The 16,035-nt window shown below is 42.1% G+C and overlaps 1 protein-coding gene across 3 annotated transcripts in view; it reads right to left on the bottom strand.

Moving 5' to 3' along the window:
* TLN2 (talin 2) overlaps positions 1 to 16,035 on the bottom strand; it is a 368,445-nt gene that overhangs the window by 256,020 nt on the left and 96,390 nt on the right. For 2 of the 3 annotated variants that reach the window (XM_029951031.1, XM_029951033.1), the window contains exons 2-3: positions 14,434 to 14,565; positions 6,199 to 6,273 (exon numbers count right to left, since the gene is read on the bottom strand). The gene's annotated coding sequence lies outside the window, so the exon portion shown is untranslated. The remainder of the gene's footprint in view (positions 1 to 6,198; positions 6,274 to 14,433; positions 14,566 to 16,035) is intronic. The other variant, XM_029951032.1, reaches the window with a different exon arrangement.

The raw sequence follows: 16,035 nt of genomic DNA, 5'->3' as shown, positions 1-16,035 counted from the left end.
CAGAAAGATTTACCCAGACTACCACATTCATAGAAAATAAAGTGTTAAAAGTAAAGGTGACAGTCTTTCCAATCTTTCTTCTAAAATAAGCACCAAAACACAATATATATTAAGAGGATCACATGTACTAGACTCTCACACATATACTTCAGGCTCTAAGAAAACATCTAGATCAACCAACACCAATGACAAAGCACCTTTTCCGTATTTACCTGCAGGGTGGAGTAGGAAGCCCCAGGTCTCATTTCAAATTCACAAAGGGAACACCGAATGGGTAAGGATAGTTTCATTTCCAGTCTCAGAATTCTGCATAAGGAGTTCTTGGCCACACAGCATGCCCACAACAAGGAGGACAGTAGAATTGAGCAGGGCTGGTTTTCCTTAGAACAGCAGCCATTTTCTCAGGGTGGGGAGAGGGTCCGTTGAGAAACATGTACACGACATGGCAGAGAAGACAAGTCTTCTCTCACCTAGGAAACCACAGCTGACACCATGCCCCCAACTTACCCCAGGATCTAAGTAGGACTTCCCAGTGGAGGCTTTGGACAAGTCTCTGATCTAGATCTCAACTTCTTCAGGGAAGCAGTATCCATGATAATCTATCTGTTCCAGAGGGCTGGTATAAGAATTTCAGTAGACACTTAGGCCTCAAATGCCTAACACATCAGACCCTCAATGAACGAAGGCTAATTTTAAAGACCAGGTTATTACTCCTCCCAAGACACCAGAGCCTGAAGCTATTTTTCCAACAGTATTAACACTGGTAAGGTTTTCCTTGCCATCAGCACTTGCTTAGGGGTAGGTGGCATACCTTAAGAATTTAAATGGTTCTGGGGCACCTGGGTGGCTCAGTTGGTTAAGCATCCAGCTTTGGCTCAGGTCATGATCTCACGGTTTGTGGGTTCGAGCCCCGCATCGGGCTCTGTGCTGACAGCTAGCTCAGAGCCTAAAGTCTGCTTCAGATTCTGTATCTCCCTCTCTCTCTGACCCAACCCTGCTCGCACTGTCTCTCTCTGTCTCTCAAAAACAAATAAATAAACATTTAAAAAAAAGAATTTAAATGATTCTGGGCTGAAGGTGGAGGGTGGGGGGCAATGGGACTAAGACCTCCAAACATAAAGGAGGTTCCTTGGAAAGATGGGAAGACCGAGAAACTAGGAAACCTTGAAGCTGTGCTCAAGACGGATGGTACCACATGAAAGGAAGAATCCATTCAAACACACTCCGCGAAGGTGTCAAGGAGGGGGCACATCAGGCCCAGAGAGGAAAGACTATAATCTCACCACACAACTGGGCTGTGATGGGACCAGCCGCTACCCTCATCCTAACAGAGTAAATGCTGCATCTTGGATTTAACATTCAGGACCAAGTCACAGGTAGATCATGGAAGCCCGTACTAAACAACAGAATCTAAATATTACCAACTCTGAGCATTAGAAAATCAAAGGTACAGCTGCCCCAAATGGAGAGGTAGATGGTGGAGGGGGAGGCTTGGTAAACAACAAATAGCCTCTGGAGGAGGCAGAACAATGATGGAGGAGGTTGCTGAGGGTGCAGGGAGGCAGCTACAGGACTGAAAACGTTCATCGGCTGCAGAGAGGGAGATGGGGGATGGTCCGAGTGAGCTCATCAGCAATCACAACAAGGCACGGTCAACAGCTCTTAAAGCTGATCAAGTGAGAAAAGGTGCAGCTAGCACAGGATTTATACATGCGGAAGTCACAAAAGTAAAAATGACCTACACGGGGGGGAAAAAGGCAGTTGCTTCTGAGAAACAAGACTAAGTGAAGGAAGAGGTAGAGCAAACCCTTATTGCTTTCATTACAAGCCATTCTGTAATGTTCTCTATTAGCCATCGGCATGCATTACTTTGGCTCACATGATATTATAGGCAAGATCCTGTGGAAGACCAGGGTTGAGATCATAGCGGTAGGGTGTTTCTGAACTTCCCCCAGGCTTTACAGTGGAGACCGCTGCAGCGGACCTTGAGGCATTCTTAAAGTCATGCTTAAACTCTGCAAGTAGACTAGTCATTTTATGGTCTGGAAAGCCATCAATTTTGATTTGCTGTAAACTGAACATCTCAGATGATCATTTTAGGTCTTCAGAACATGGGACATCATAGCTAAAATATGAGAGTTTTAAAGGTTTGTGTTCTACAGGAGAATATTTAAATGCAGACACAAAAATTCAGAGCCCTGAAGTCCGGGAACTGCAATCAATTCTTAGAAAAGGCTCAAATCTTGAGCTCTCCACAGGGCTAACTGAAAGAAATTAACTGATGAGCCTCATTAGCCAAAAAGCAGACAGAAACAGCACATTCTATTATACCCATGTATTCCTAAGTTTAATGAAAAACAATCTGGAAATTGTTGTTGTTCTGAAACATTTACTAAGCACAGACAGCAGAGTGAGGAGCCTCGCACATGTCAGGGAACCCTGATCAAGGATGTGGTGCTAATTAGAATGATGCTAATTAGGACTCCTAGCCACTCAGAGAGCCCACAGGGGGGTGAGCAAGTGGCAGTGCCTTCAGTCAACAAGCACAATAATCTAAAGAATCCAGCTAATGGAGGATGGCAGGAAGACAAAAGTGCATAACAGATTACATTTTTAATGAGGAAAAATAAGCACAGGAACTCACCTCTCCTGACGTCATAGCTTTTAAGGGCCTGATAGAGAATGACAAATAGCTATGTAGATCGAGCTTTGAAATTTATAGATTCAAGACCCTCCCCTAAGCAGCACTGGGAATTAACAATTCCTAGAAAGTCGAAAACAAGGTTTTTCATTTCAAATTGGTTTTTAAATATTTTTCTTACAAGCCTGCAGGGAAAATGGAGATACGTTCAGAATATTACATCTATTCTCAAATCCAGACTATATCACGAGTCATTAAGTAAAACGCTATACAAGTCATTTATCATATGTGCCCCCCCCCCCCACCGACACTGTGTCAATCTCTCTCCCCCTCGTGCACACAACCCTTTGAAAGCACACGTTCATTCCTGTGAAGCATGGCTGTCCCTCAATGTTCATCCCTATAAGATCTCACCCAGCAGTGCCTGGCCTTCCAAAATACTCAGAACATGATTGATTGATTTTATTTTTCAGTCATTAAATTGTATTCAGCCTCAGCCTGGCCCACATCCCTTAGAGCAATTCTCTCTTCTCTGGTTTATGTCAAAATAAAAGCTCCTGCTAGCATTTATTCACGACTTCAGACACTTTCAGCAGTGTCAAGATTTCAGATAATTTTTCATATTCATATACATTTAAGACAAATGTTTCTGTTGTTGTTTGATATAGCTTTTTCCTAAAAAGGGCAGTGAAATAAATATCCCCAGAAAGCAAATCCAAATGAAACATACAAATCAGGCAGTAAACCCAGAGAAGGTTGACGGAAGGGAATACAACGAGGTAAGTCTGTCAAATTTCATTCAAGTTGCCAGAAAATAGGAATGTTAAAGGAAAGCCAGGAATCACCAGGGGAGGAATTCCAAAGGACTGAACCACTGTGTTCCTATCAATGTAGGCCACAGTATGACTTCAGAGCTTTCAAAAGCAGCCAGGATTATGTAGGCATCTTGAAATAGGTGTTGTTATTGCTCCTTCCCCACAGTATTTTCCTGTCCTAGTGATTCAGTCCATTACTGCCGCTGCCCTCCACCCCCCAGCCCCGACTCACATCCATACACCCCAAGGATAAGTAAATGGAAAGCACAGTTTTCCATTCTGTACAGACCACGGCCTAAGAATGCACTTGGCACACACTGCTCTCAGATCTGGAATCCCAGGAAAGGCTAATGTCTGATGTGCTTCCTGCCCTCCGGGCCCAGGCCCTTTAGCCAAGCAGGACCACCCAGTGCCCTCTGTAGGTCCTCAGAGGACATCATGCCGCATCAGGACAACCAAATGGTTCCTGAGCAGGACAGCTCCCTTACTCCTTCCTCTCTCCTGTGCATCTGATCTCATGCCCTCAGCTCAGAGCTCTGGGCCACGCGCTCCACCCCTACCCAGCCCTCTGCTGCTCACTAAGACCGGGTGCACTGGTCTCTCTGGAGGCAAGCATTCGGCCCACCGCACTGCCTCTCAGTGTCCCCGCACCACAGGGGCACACTCATCTGTCACATACCACCTGGCCGAGGGCTCCCCACAATAGTGAAAAGGGAGGACTCTGTATCCTTTCATCCAACAATGTAAAACACAGTCAAATTTATTTTTATGCTAAATTGACTGCTCAATTTCATGTTCATGTGAATAAGTCATTTTTTATTTGGGTTTCCCCAGAGAACAGTCCCTTCTTTTCTGTTTGACCTCATCTCTCAATTCAACAATGCTAACTGTCACAGCATCTTCTAGAAAGAGCTAATGTATATTACAGTACAATTCTATCCTGCTTCAAAGGAATGATACAGTTTAGAAGCAGAAGAGTCCCTAGCAGTCAGCCATGCATGTTAAGATTTCCCAAATGCCGGTCTTCAGCCAAAAGCTGGCTGGTTCATGGCTCACAGTCCCTGGTCAGCAGAGAAAGGACAAGGAGGTGGGAGCGGAAGAGCCTTTTCATATCTGAAAATGCTAAACGCGTGCAATCTAACGACAAACGTAGGACATTCCTACTTTTTCAGTATTAACGTATTTCTTTTTTCATGAGATGTTAGATAGGAGGGTTTTTTAAATCTAATTATGAAAAATTCTAAACCAAAATAGAAGGACTAGGATATAAACATAGTGAAGACTCATGTACTCAAGAGCTTTAATAATGATCAACTTCGTATGTACATAGCCAAAAATACACATTAAAAATTGGCCATGAATTCTTTTTTTCACAAAATCTCAAAGTGTGGGAATGACAAATCGAGGCCAGCCTATGTGTTTTACAGACCAAGATATAAAAGTTGGCAAAGATCAACTTGTCCCCAGTTGTGTAGCTGGTCAGGAATGGAACCAGTAAGCCTGGTGTGCTACGAGACAGTTTTTAAGAATATGGGCAAATGCCAACCCTTCTTAACCTGTCAAATGTCAATTCAGGGCCACCCAGGAGAGAGCCTTTTGTCCTTGCCAGGGGGACCTGGGATCGTGCAGCCCCATCTAGGACAATCAGAGGGGGAAACCCAGTATCTATAACCGAAATTTATTTCATGTTAGAGCAATTGCATGCTATTCCTGGAGGGCTCCAAGACTCACCAGGCAGCTTCACAGTGCAAAGACTACTAGAATTTTCTACATTAATTCCTTATCAAACACTTCAAAAATAAAAAGTTTATAAAGCAAACAAGTGTGAATAAATGAGAATTCACGCAATAAGGTTAAAAAACAGCTCCTTCTCCATTCTTGCAGGCCCCCATCCTCACCACACCCAGCTACTAGGTGCAAAAAATAAACAGTAACGTAAGTAGTCAGACCAGGCAGCTATGTGCCTGCCTCAGAAAATATCAAATCAGAGAGCCTATGTGACCATGTTTCCACATTTAAATTTTATCAATGCAGGGGAGTGGCTAACTGATAAGAAGATAGATCATTTTTAATTTTTTTTAAACATTTGTTTAATTTTGAGATAGCAGGCACACACAGATGAGGTGCAGAAAGAGGGAGACAGAGACTCCAAAGCAGGCTCTGTCACTGTAGAGTCCGATGTGGTGCTTGAACCCATGAACCGTGAGATCAGGACCTGAGCTGAAGTCAGACACTTAACCAACTGAGCCACCCAGGGATCCCAATAAGAGGATGTATTTTTTAGGGATGCCTAGGTGGCTCAGTCAGCTAAATGTCCAACTCCTTATTTCAGCTCAGGTCATGATCTCACGGTTTGGGAGGTTGAGCCCCTTATGAGGCTCAGCGCTGAGGCTGCTTAGGATTCTCTTTCTGTCCCTCCCTCACTTATGCATATGCGAGCTCTCTTACTCTCTCAAAAGTAATTAAACATCAAAAAAAATTTTTTTAATGTGTGTTTATTTTTGAGAGAGTGTGAGCCGGGGAGGGGGGAGAGAGAGAGAGAGACAGACAGACAGACAGACAGACAGACAATTCAAAGCAGGTTCCAAGCTCTGAGCTGTCAGCAAAGAGCCTGATGCGAGGCTGGAACCCATGAACTGTGAGATCATGACCTGAGCCGAACTCAGATGCTTAACTAACTGAGCCACCCAGGTGCCCCATTTTTTTTTAAAAAAAGAAGATATATATTTTTAAAGGACTCACCTAAATTCTCAGTTTATGTAAAGAGACGATTTCCCTGAAGATATCCTAAAGCATCGGAGAAGCCTTCAGCAGCACCTAAAGCAATAGAAATCACCAGAATCAAGTGATGTTATAGATGTCAGTTTCGGGGGGGGCGGATTTTCCATCTATACATTTGGTCATTTCCCCCCATACTAAGCATGAAAGGAAATAACTCAGGAAACAATGAATTTCCGCTCCAACACATGGGCTGGGAATTTTCTTTACCAACAGGGAATTGAGGCCCCAAGACAGTTATTTCAAAGACGAAAATTATGTTACTGTTGGCAAAGAGGCAAAAACACATTTTTTTCCTTCCCTGTGGTAGAAATCCTTAATGGTTTTGAATTTAAACAAAGACCAAATACATACATTTCCCCCACCGACTTGTCCCCACCAGTATTTAGAACAAAAATCAGGCACTCTTCTTTTTTAAATCAGCTTACAGGAGTTCTTCTTGTCTCATTCATCATTTTCCTACTCAGCTCCTAGAACCTGTCTATGAAGCAGTCCCTTGTTGATTCAACCCTTACCATCTTAATCCCAGTCCTCTGAGCCATTCACAACTGACCATTCAGCACCCCAGTCCCTGGAAACCCAATCTGAAGCAGAGAAGCACCATTATTGACTGTCCAAATCAAAATGGCTCACATCCACAGTTAGCAAACAGGTATCTGAGTGAGAACATACATGTGAATCCATGAAACAGGATAAACATCCAAATAAAGACCTAAGTACTTATATGAAATAGACCCAAGTACATGTAATCGTATCTGAGTAGGTATCTATACCTTCTAAGGTATCTATATCTTCTAAGACTAGTTAATAAATGGTGTTGGTGAACTATTTGGGAGAAAGGAAAAATTTAGATCTCTACCTCTCTGCTTATAAAGAAAACCAAACTCCAAGTAGAATCATATGAGCCCTAGAAGAATATATAAAGAAATAGTTTTATACTGTAGGGACAGAAAAGTTTTTTTAAATTGTTTTTTACTGTTTATATATTCCTGAGAGAGAGGGACAGACAGACAGACAGACAGACAACATGTGAGCAGGGGAGGGGCAGAGAGAGGGAGACACAGAATCTGAAGCAGGCTTCGAGCTGTCAGCACAGAACCTGACATGGGGTTTGAACTAAAAGCCGGACCCTAGGCGGGGCTCAAACTCACCAATGGTGAGATAATGACCTGTGCCAAAGTCTGATGCTTAACTGACCGAGCCACCCAGGCACCCAGAAAAGTTCTTTCTAAACATGACATCAAAAACTGAAACTATAAAGGACTGAGATACTTGGCTGGCTGCATGTTTTTACAGTTTCAAATTTATGAATGGCAAAAATAAGTCAAAAATAAAAACGAACAAAGGGTGATATTTTCATCAACTAAATAAGGAACTATTTAAAACTAAAATAAGGAACGAGGTAAAATATTTATACAGCAGACGTACAAGGGCTGTTTTCTTTAAGAAAATAAATAACGCAATAAGAAACTATTCCCCTCAAAATGGACAAAGCCAATAAGCTTTCATTAAGAAAAGAATCATAATACAGGGCACCGGGGTGACTCAAGTCGGTTAATTAGACATCTAACTCTTGATTTCCACTTAAGTCATGATCTCACAGTTCGTGAGATCTAGCCTCATGTCAGGCTTCGTTTGACAGCCCAGAACTTGCTTGGGATTCTCTCTCCCCCTGCTCACGTAAGCACGTGCTCTCTCTCTCAAAATAAGCATTTTAAAAAAGTAATCATGATCACAATAAACATATGAGAAGGTAATCAACCACACTAACAATGAAAAAATACAACTTTAGAAAACGGAGGGGTTTTTTAAACCAATCAAATCGATAAAGATGTCAAAGACTGACCACAGGCAATGTTACAGACATAGCTCGTGATGTAGTCTGCCACTTACATGATTTTGTCCATATGTAAAATGACACATTCTTTGGTCCAGCAATACTACTCCTAAGAATTTACTGGAAGTTGTGAATAGTGTAAGCAGAAAGACAGATATACATAGCACTGTTTGTAACTGAGAGGGAAAACAAGTCAATGCTCTAAAGGTTCACAAACAGGAGACAGGCTAAATAAACCACAGAGACACTGAAAATAAGGATGTAGGTCTGTTATTTATTGATATGAAAAGATGATATCCACGTGAAACAGGTAAATGACCATGCACGGTATGATTCCGTGTGTGTGTGTGTGTGTGTGTGTGTGTGTGTCTATGTGTGTGTGTGCCTATGTGTGTGTGTGCTCCTAGATGTCCTAAGACTTATCTAGAAGCAGGTTTATCAAAAAGTTACAATCACCCCTGATTACAGAATTTTTGAGCATTTTTACTTCTTATACTGTTTGAATTTCTCATGAGCAGGATTTTTCTAAAGAACACAATGGAGCCTTATTTTAATCCGGGCTCAAGTGTGAAGTGTTATATACTACATAGATTTCTACATGACCTCTGTCCACTTTCCTCTCAATCTACTGACATTTGTATCACACACATGCTTGTTGAAAACACCGATAAGAGTGCTCTTCCCCATCCCCAGCTCCTGTTCACTCCCCGGGGCCATTTCATCCTTGCATTTGGGTTTCTAAAGACACACCTGTATCATTATTATAAATCTCCTTTTTTACTGAAGCTAGCTCAATTCAGTTTGTTACTTGTGACCAAAGGAGTGCCGCATAATACAGTGCTGCTTTTTATTTTCCATCTTCTCCATCATCCCATTCCATTTGAAAATAGAACAGGAAACCCCGTAATCACATGAATGAAGATTTATGACATATAATGTCATGTAATGTTTATGGCCTACAGCTGAAGTAAATGAAGCAAAAGACTCGAAAGCTAATCTAACAAAGGCGAAAGTATTTCAAGTAACAGGTAGATTCATTCCTGACTAGTAAGAGAGCTGATAAAAAGACTATTTGAATGAGAATAAAAACAAACAGGAAGGACATACTTGTCCAGAAGGGCCGTTTCTATGGTTAAAATATTTTCCACTATAATGTTTTAACTACTTCACTGATTTATTTTTATTGGATTATGTTTATCTATGAAAAGCCTTTTTTTCCCTATGTAAACGATAACATACAGTAATGTTCTCCCATAATGGGACCATTATGTTCAATTTATCTCCACCAAACAAATTTAGTCTTCTCATGGCCCTATTTTTAAAGGTTGAGAAGTTCCATATAATGCATGACTCCTCCTAATACCATAATTATAAACCTGGTTAAAAAGCTATAATCCCTTGTAGACATACAAATCCCTTTACAGGTGTGTTGGATGTAAAGTACAAATCTAATTAATCCTTCCCTCCATCTCCTGGAGGCTGCCTCTCTCTCAAAAAAAAAAAAAAAAAAGAAAGAAAGAAAGAAAGAAAAGAAAAAAGAAAGTCCCTAGAAAGTAGACAAAGGATGAGAACCACTATTCAGTTTCAGTAATGAGTAATCATGAGACTTAACCAAGAATCTGTGTCTCCAGGGCACAAGTCAGACAAATGTGCAGGACACTCAGGACACCAGCCTCTCTTCTCACCCCTCCCCAGTACAAGAGCATCTTTCTCAATGGATGGTTGGGGGCAGGTGGACAGGCAGCCAGGCAAGTTCACATCTCAGGCTAAGACACATCAGGATTTGAGACAAAACAGTGTATTTAGGGGAGACAATAGCAGGGTGGTCAGTATAGACAGACCCTGGATCGGTCATTTACTAGTTACTTGGCCATGATGAGCATTAACCTCTGTGTGCTTCAGTTTCCTCCTCTGCAACAAAGGCCAGCACAAGAGCTGTTGTGAGGATTAAAGATAGTATATCTAAAGCATTCGGCAACGCTCAAGAGGCAAACGCGGTCTTAGTTAACCTCTAGTTTAGTGGGAGAGGCCTATTGTAGAAACTTCTTGTTGCCTGATTATAGGAAGGAAGACCCCTAAAAGAACTCTGGAAAAGTATGTAGGACACTTACCTATCAAAAGTGCTTATTCTTTAGCATGGATAAGACCCTTTCAAATGCATAGAAACTTGCTTTAGAGGAACCAGAAGCACATTATTTAAAGAACTTTGCCTTAAAATGGATTTCTTTGGAACATCATTGGATACATTATTTAGCAGCTCTCACCTGGTACCTGTTCTGAGTATTCTGAGAGAGGAATCGGTAGATGTGGCCAAAGGCAGCAAAAGCTATGGACTTGTCATCACCAGCAGGACTTTGGGGCTGAACTTAACTGCTTTTGTATCCAGGGCCACTTGCTACTGAGAACGCATATAGTTCTTAACTCAGTGCCTACAGCAAAGCGCCCCCCAAATGGTACATCCACTATTGATGATCGTAACAGCGATAAAGAAACAAAACACAAACTAAGTAATCTGAGACCATACAAAGTCCTTTATCACTATGAGGGTTTGATGGACATTTGTTTTCCACATTTTACTTGGCATAATCCGCACAGGAAGGTGGGGCCAAGGTGAAGGAGATCTGAGGAGGCAGGGACGTCTCAAGCCATGAAGAGCCTTCACAAGGCATGTGGCTGAAACCTCACAACGCGGCACAGACCCGAAGCAGCTAACAACACCTCTGTCCTAACGTCTCATTAAAAGATAGGGAATAGTTTAACAACACACTCAAGCTTTATCCTACCACCACCAATGTGAGCATAAAAACCAGAAGATGGGCCCATAGCAACACATCTTCAATGTTTTTGCTGACCAACATTAACGAAAGTGCTTTTAGAACATAATACTGAGCAAAGTAGAGAAAAATCTAAATTTAGCTGTTGAGAAGAGTATACAGTTGGCACTTGAACAACATGGGTTTGAACTATGTGGGTCTACATCTATGTGGACTTTATTTTTTTTTTAAAGATACAGCACTCTAAGTGTATTTGCCCTTATAATATCAACATTTTTCTTTTTTTAAATTTTTTTTACATTTATTTATTTTTTGAGAGATAGAGTGAGACAGAGCATGAGCAGGGAGGGTCAGAGAGAGAAGGAGACACAGAATATGAAGTGGCTCCTGGCTCTGAGCAAGCTGTCAGCACAGAGCCTGATGTGGGGCTTGAACCCACCAACCGTGAGATCATGACCTGAGCCGAAGTTGGACGCTTAACCAACTGAGCCACTCGGGTGCCCCAACGTTTTCTTTTCTCTAGTTTACTTTAAGTAAAGAGTATGTAATACATATAACATACAAACTACGTATTAATTGAACTATTTTATTGATACAACAGTGGGCTATCAGTGATTAAATTTGCGAGGGTGGGGAAGTCGAAAGTTATGTGCCAATTTTTCACTGGGGACAGTGGTGGCAACCCTAACCCCCATGTTATCCTGGTGTCAAAGGTACTACTTTTAGCTTGAAGTTATCACTAACATTGGACACATTTATTCCCAATTCCTCAGAACCAAAATCCAAGAAGCAGGTAAACCAAATAGTTCTTCAGAAGCCCTAAAATGCAGACTGGAAGAGACAGAGTAAAGAAAAATTCTGAAAACAAAAATTCTCCCCATTGCCTACCACACCGACCACTTGCCAAGAATCTGTCTTGCTTTTTTCTGAAACCTCGAGAACTTTTTCAGTCTATGTACAGCTCCATGTTTACAGTGCAGCTCTGCTGTCAGAAGGTATCTGACTCCAAAGGGAAATGTCCAGTTCTGTCTTCATGCCCCTCCCCTTTCTCATGTCCCAGCTAGAGGCTGGGTGCTGGGGTCAAAGAAATGCAATGAAGCACAAGCTCAAAGCATCAATGCCCAAGGTCGTCAGAAAGGAGAAATGATAAGCTACCTTGCTCTGTGCAGGGCAAAGAAAAAAGCTCCAGCAATCTCTCTGCTAGAATTCTACTTTGAGAGGAATACAAAGTAGGAAGTCAGAGATGTTATAAGCAAAAAAGATTCTCAGTATAAATGTGGAAAAGGATGTTAAAACAACACGAGTTTCTCCAATGCAGAACATTTTGGACACTTTAGTGTGCAAATATTGAGAGTGAAGGAGTCATTCCAACCTTATTTCACACATATTCCTTTACTCCCGTGGTCTAGGTCCTGGGACCAGTGCCTCACAAGACAGTTTGGAAAATGTTATAATGAGATTTTTATGCAAATGGTCATTGAAAGCTTACTCTGCCCTACTACATTCGCAATTGCATGACTAAACCCAATGGCCCTAAAAGATCTGGGAAATTTGTGTTCAACACGAGGACCAGACAAATGCTACAATTATACTGAGTTACCTCATTCAGTCAATAGGTTTATCACAACTGGAAAAATTTGAAAGATGTCATGAATTCCTTCTTGTGTAATTCAGGGTTCCTCGTCTCAAAAACTTAAAGGCATATAGAATCAAACTAAATTAATAACATGAGCAACTGGGATGCAGGGTTCATGGGAACAGGGACTCTACTAGGTACAGGGCTATACCCAAGCCCTTTAACAGGGTGGGTGCTAAGATGCCTCGCCAATACTGTTGTATATATGAAGAGAAGAATACATAAGCAAGCTTATGTAAGTGTATCATTAACTCACCATTTTATCGATGGGCCAAAATATGCATCGTACAGTTTTATATTTTAGATGGACTTTAATTAAAATGCTGAAACTTCTCATTTCTTTGTTCCAAAAAATTTTATTTTCCCATTTCATTCCCACCATCACCCCATCCTTCACAACCCCTGCACTGTGCTGCCCCTCCCCCAAATGTATTTTTCCTTCTGACTTTTGGGTTAGAAGGAAATTTTCGTCTCTTGACTACCACATTCAGTATACTGTTACAGGCAATTGTTTCCAATATGAGCCCAATTAAGTAACATTCAAATGACTAGGAATTCCAATTAATCAGAGGGATGAAGAGAGTCTCCTTTGGGGAAAGGAAGAACAAACACATTCATCTTTTAGAAGCCTGCAACCACACACCAGAAAGCTTTTATCACCAATTTGCTGAAAAAAAAACCAAGTGAGCATGGAATACAGACATCAAGAAATATCCTGTGTTATTAATTTCAAGGTTCTGAACGTAATGCTTAAAATAACTCTGAGATATTACAATACCTTCAGATGAACAAATAAAAACTTCAATGTTTTTGCTAAACTCCACTATGACAAAATTGGGCTACGTATTTTGAGGACTCGAGTGTGAGCAGAGGAGGAGCAGAGGGTGAGGAGGAAAAGAACCCCATGCAGGCTCTACACTGTCAGCACTGTGGAGCCCAATGTGGGCCTTGAACTCATGAACCACAAGATCATGACCTGCAAGAAAGTCAAGAGTCGGATATTTTAACTGAATGAGCCATTCAGGCAGCCCTGGGGAAGGCATTTTAGAAAAATTTCCAACCATTGTGTTTAAGATGGAAGGAAAGAGCAGGGAAATACTGCTCTAGATTCTCCTTGGTCATTCCAAAAATTAAATTGATTAGACCCTTCCCTACTCCCATTTCTGCTACCAAGTGGTTCATGGCCAGGATGTCCCTGTCGGCAGTTGGCAGTTCCCAATTTTGGCTAGGCTGTGTTCCCATCTATTATGGCAGTCCTGCCCAGTGGCCCCTGCATGCCCACTCTTCCCTACCACCCTCCAAGTAAACGCCTGGAGTCAAATAATGAGAGAAGCATTTGAGTTGTGTCTTTAGCTCCCAGGCTCCAGGGGCCTCCAGGGCCAACTTCCTCACCTCCAACCTCAACTGTCCTGGAAGTCAGTGCTCCAGCACGACCAAGTCAGTGCTCCTTCTCAAACCCTGTACCCTCTGAGTTGCTTCCACTGCAGGGGTCTTTGACCTCCAGTCTCTATGCTTAAAATGGCCTTCCCACCTCCTCCTCATCTGGCTGCCCATCAAGTTCCACCTACTCTAGGGAGACTTCATCAACCACATCTCTCTCTGCACTTGCCATACTATGTGGCAATCATCTATTTTAGTGTATATATTCCTCACTAGAATGCAAGCTTAGAGGCAAGAATTGTAGCTTCCCCCCTAGTCCTTACCCCAGCTGGAGTATAGTTCCTAACACATTAAATAGTCAAATATATGAGTTAGCAAATGTATGATTAATAACTCCAAGATGCTGAAAAAAATTAACTCTAAGGCACTAGAGTGAGGGGCTTCACAAGGCTGGGGTACAGCAGCAGAGTCTAGATAGGGTCAGGGGTGTGTGTGTGTGTGTGTGTGTGTGTGTATACATGCACAGAAAAAAAAGGACTGCTTTGTTCTGTGATCACCCTCCAACTCTGTACCTCAACATCAAGGTCCCAGGGATTGGCTCTTGACTCACTCTTCTGCCACAAACCTCTCCAGTAAGCTTCTCTGTTCTTTGACCTGGTGTCAATCTGGGAACTATGTCGTTTAGTGTGTATTCCTTCTTTCCCCTGCCAAAAGTAAACAGAGGCTTTATGAGGTTTAAGAATTAGGGACTGGGACAAAAAGATATCCTTCTACAAGCTACCATCCCATCCCTAAGCCCTAAAGCAAATCTGTTTTCTCACTCACTCCAACTGGGATACCGTGGGAAAGCACAAAGCTGCACAGAAGACCAACAGTGGAACCAGATATACAAGAAAAGGCAAATGTTATCATCAATTGTCTGAGCATTTCTTAGAAAGGTGGGGTGGTGAAAAGCCATAGTGAAGATACCAAGAAGGTATCACCAATGCAAGGGAATACTATTTAGCACTAAAAATAAATGAGTGATCAAGCCATGAAAAAGACGGAATCTTAAACACATATTACTAAGTGGAAAGCCAATGTGAAAAGTCTACATTCTATGTAATTCCAACCATAGAACATTCCAGAAAAGGTACAACTGTGGAGACAGTAAAAGGATCAGTGGTTGCTAGGGCTGGATAGAGGGAGAGATGAATAGGCAGAGCACAGACTTTGGAGGGCAGTGAAACTATGCTGCATGATACCTTAATAGTGGATACATGTCATTATGCATTTGTCAGAGCTCACGGAACGTACAATACATGTTCACTGACATACAGTGAACCCTAATGTGAAGTATGGATTTGGGGTGATTATTATGGGTCAGCACCGGTTCATTGATTCTAACAAATGTACCATTTGGTAAGGGATACTGGTAGTTAAGCAGGCTGTGTGTGGGATCCTGGTGGTTCAGGAGACTGTGTGTGTGTATGTGTGTGTGTGTGTGTGCGTGCGTGCGCATGCGTGCACGTGTATGGAGACTAGGGATATAGAAACCCCACAGCCGTTCTGCTCAGTTCTGCTGTGAACCTAAAAGTGCTCTAAAAAATAGTCTATGAAAAAAGAAATTAAAATTTAAAAAGTTTTAAAGAAAAGGAAAGTGAAGCGTTGGTTCCTCATATGCCCCCCAGGCACCAAAGCCAGGGAAACCCCTACATGGACCCTCACCACTGGTAGGAAGAGCCCGGGGACAAACCTGGGGATAGTCGAAGGGGGTTGGGCCTTAGTAACAGTGATAAAGAATCTGGGGTCCACCTAGACATCACTTGTCGGTATCAAAGTAGTAATGCTAAAGTGTCTACCCATGCAGTGTGCTAACCTGCAAGAACAGACCCAAAGAGGTCATAGCCCCCCTACGGTTATTCCCAATGCCACCTCAAACTAATTTGAGGGCAATTCCTTCATATTAGCAGCTTAAGAACTGCCTCTCTGGTATAACAACTCAACTAAAGGACACAAAGAGAAAATGTGACTTCCTCAAGAGGTAAGCAATCTGGGTTTCCTCAGCAGTGGAAAACACATCAACTGTTACAGACTATCCCAAGGTTACAGCCTGAAGAAGAAGTCAGCATCCTATTTAGGAGACATGCTAACTCCTATGAACATGCAGAACGGCTCATTCCTCCAGCCCTTAA

Source organism: Suricata suricatta, chromosome 9, assembly GCF_006229205.1.
Source record: "Suricata suricatta isolate VVHF042 chromosome 9, meerkat_22Aug2017_6uvM2_HiC, whole genome shotgun sequence".
Lineage (NCBI taxonomy): Eukaryota > Metazoa > Chordata > Mammalia > Carnivora > Herpestidae > Suricata > Suricata suricatta.
This window is presented reverse-complemented; position numbering and strand designations above follow the sequence as displayed.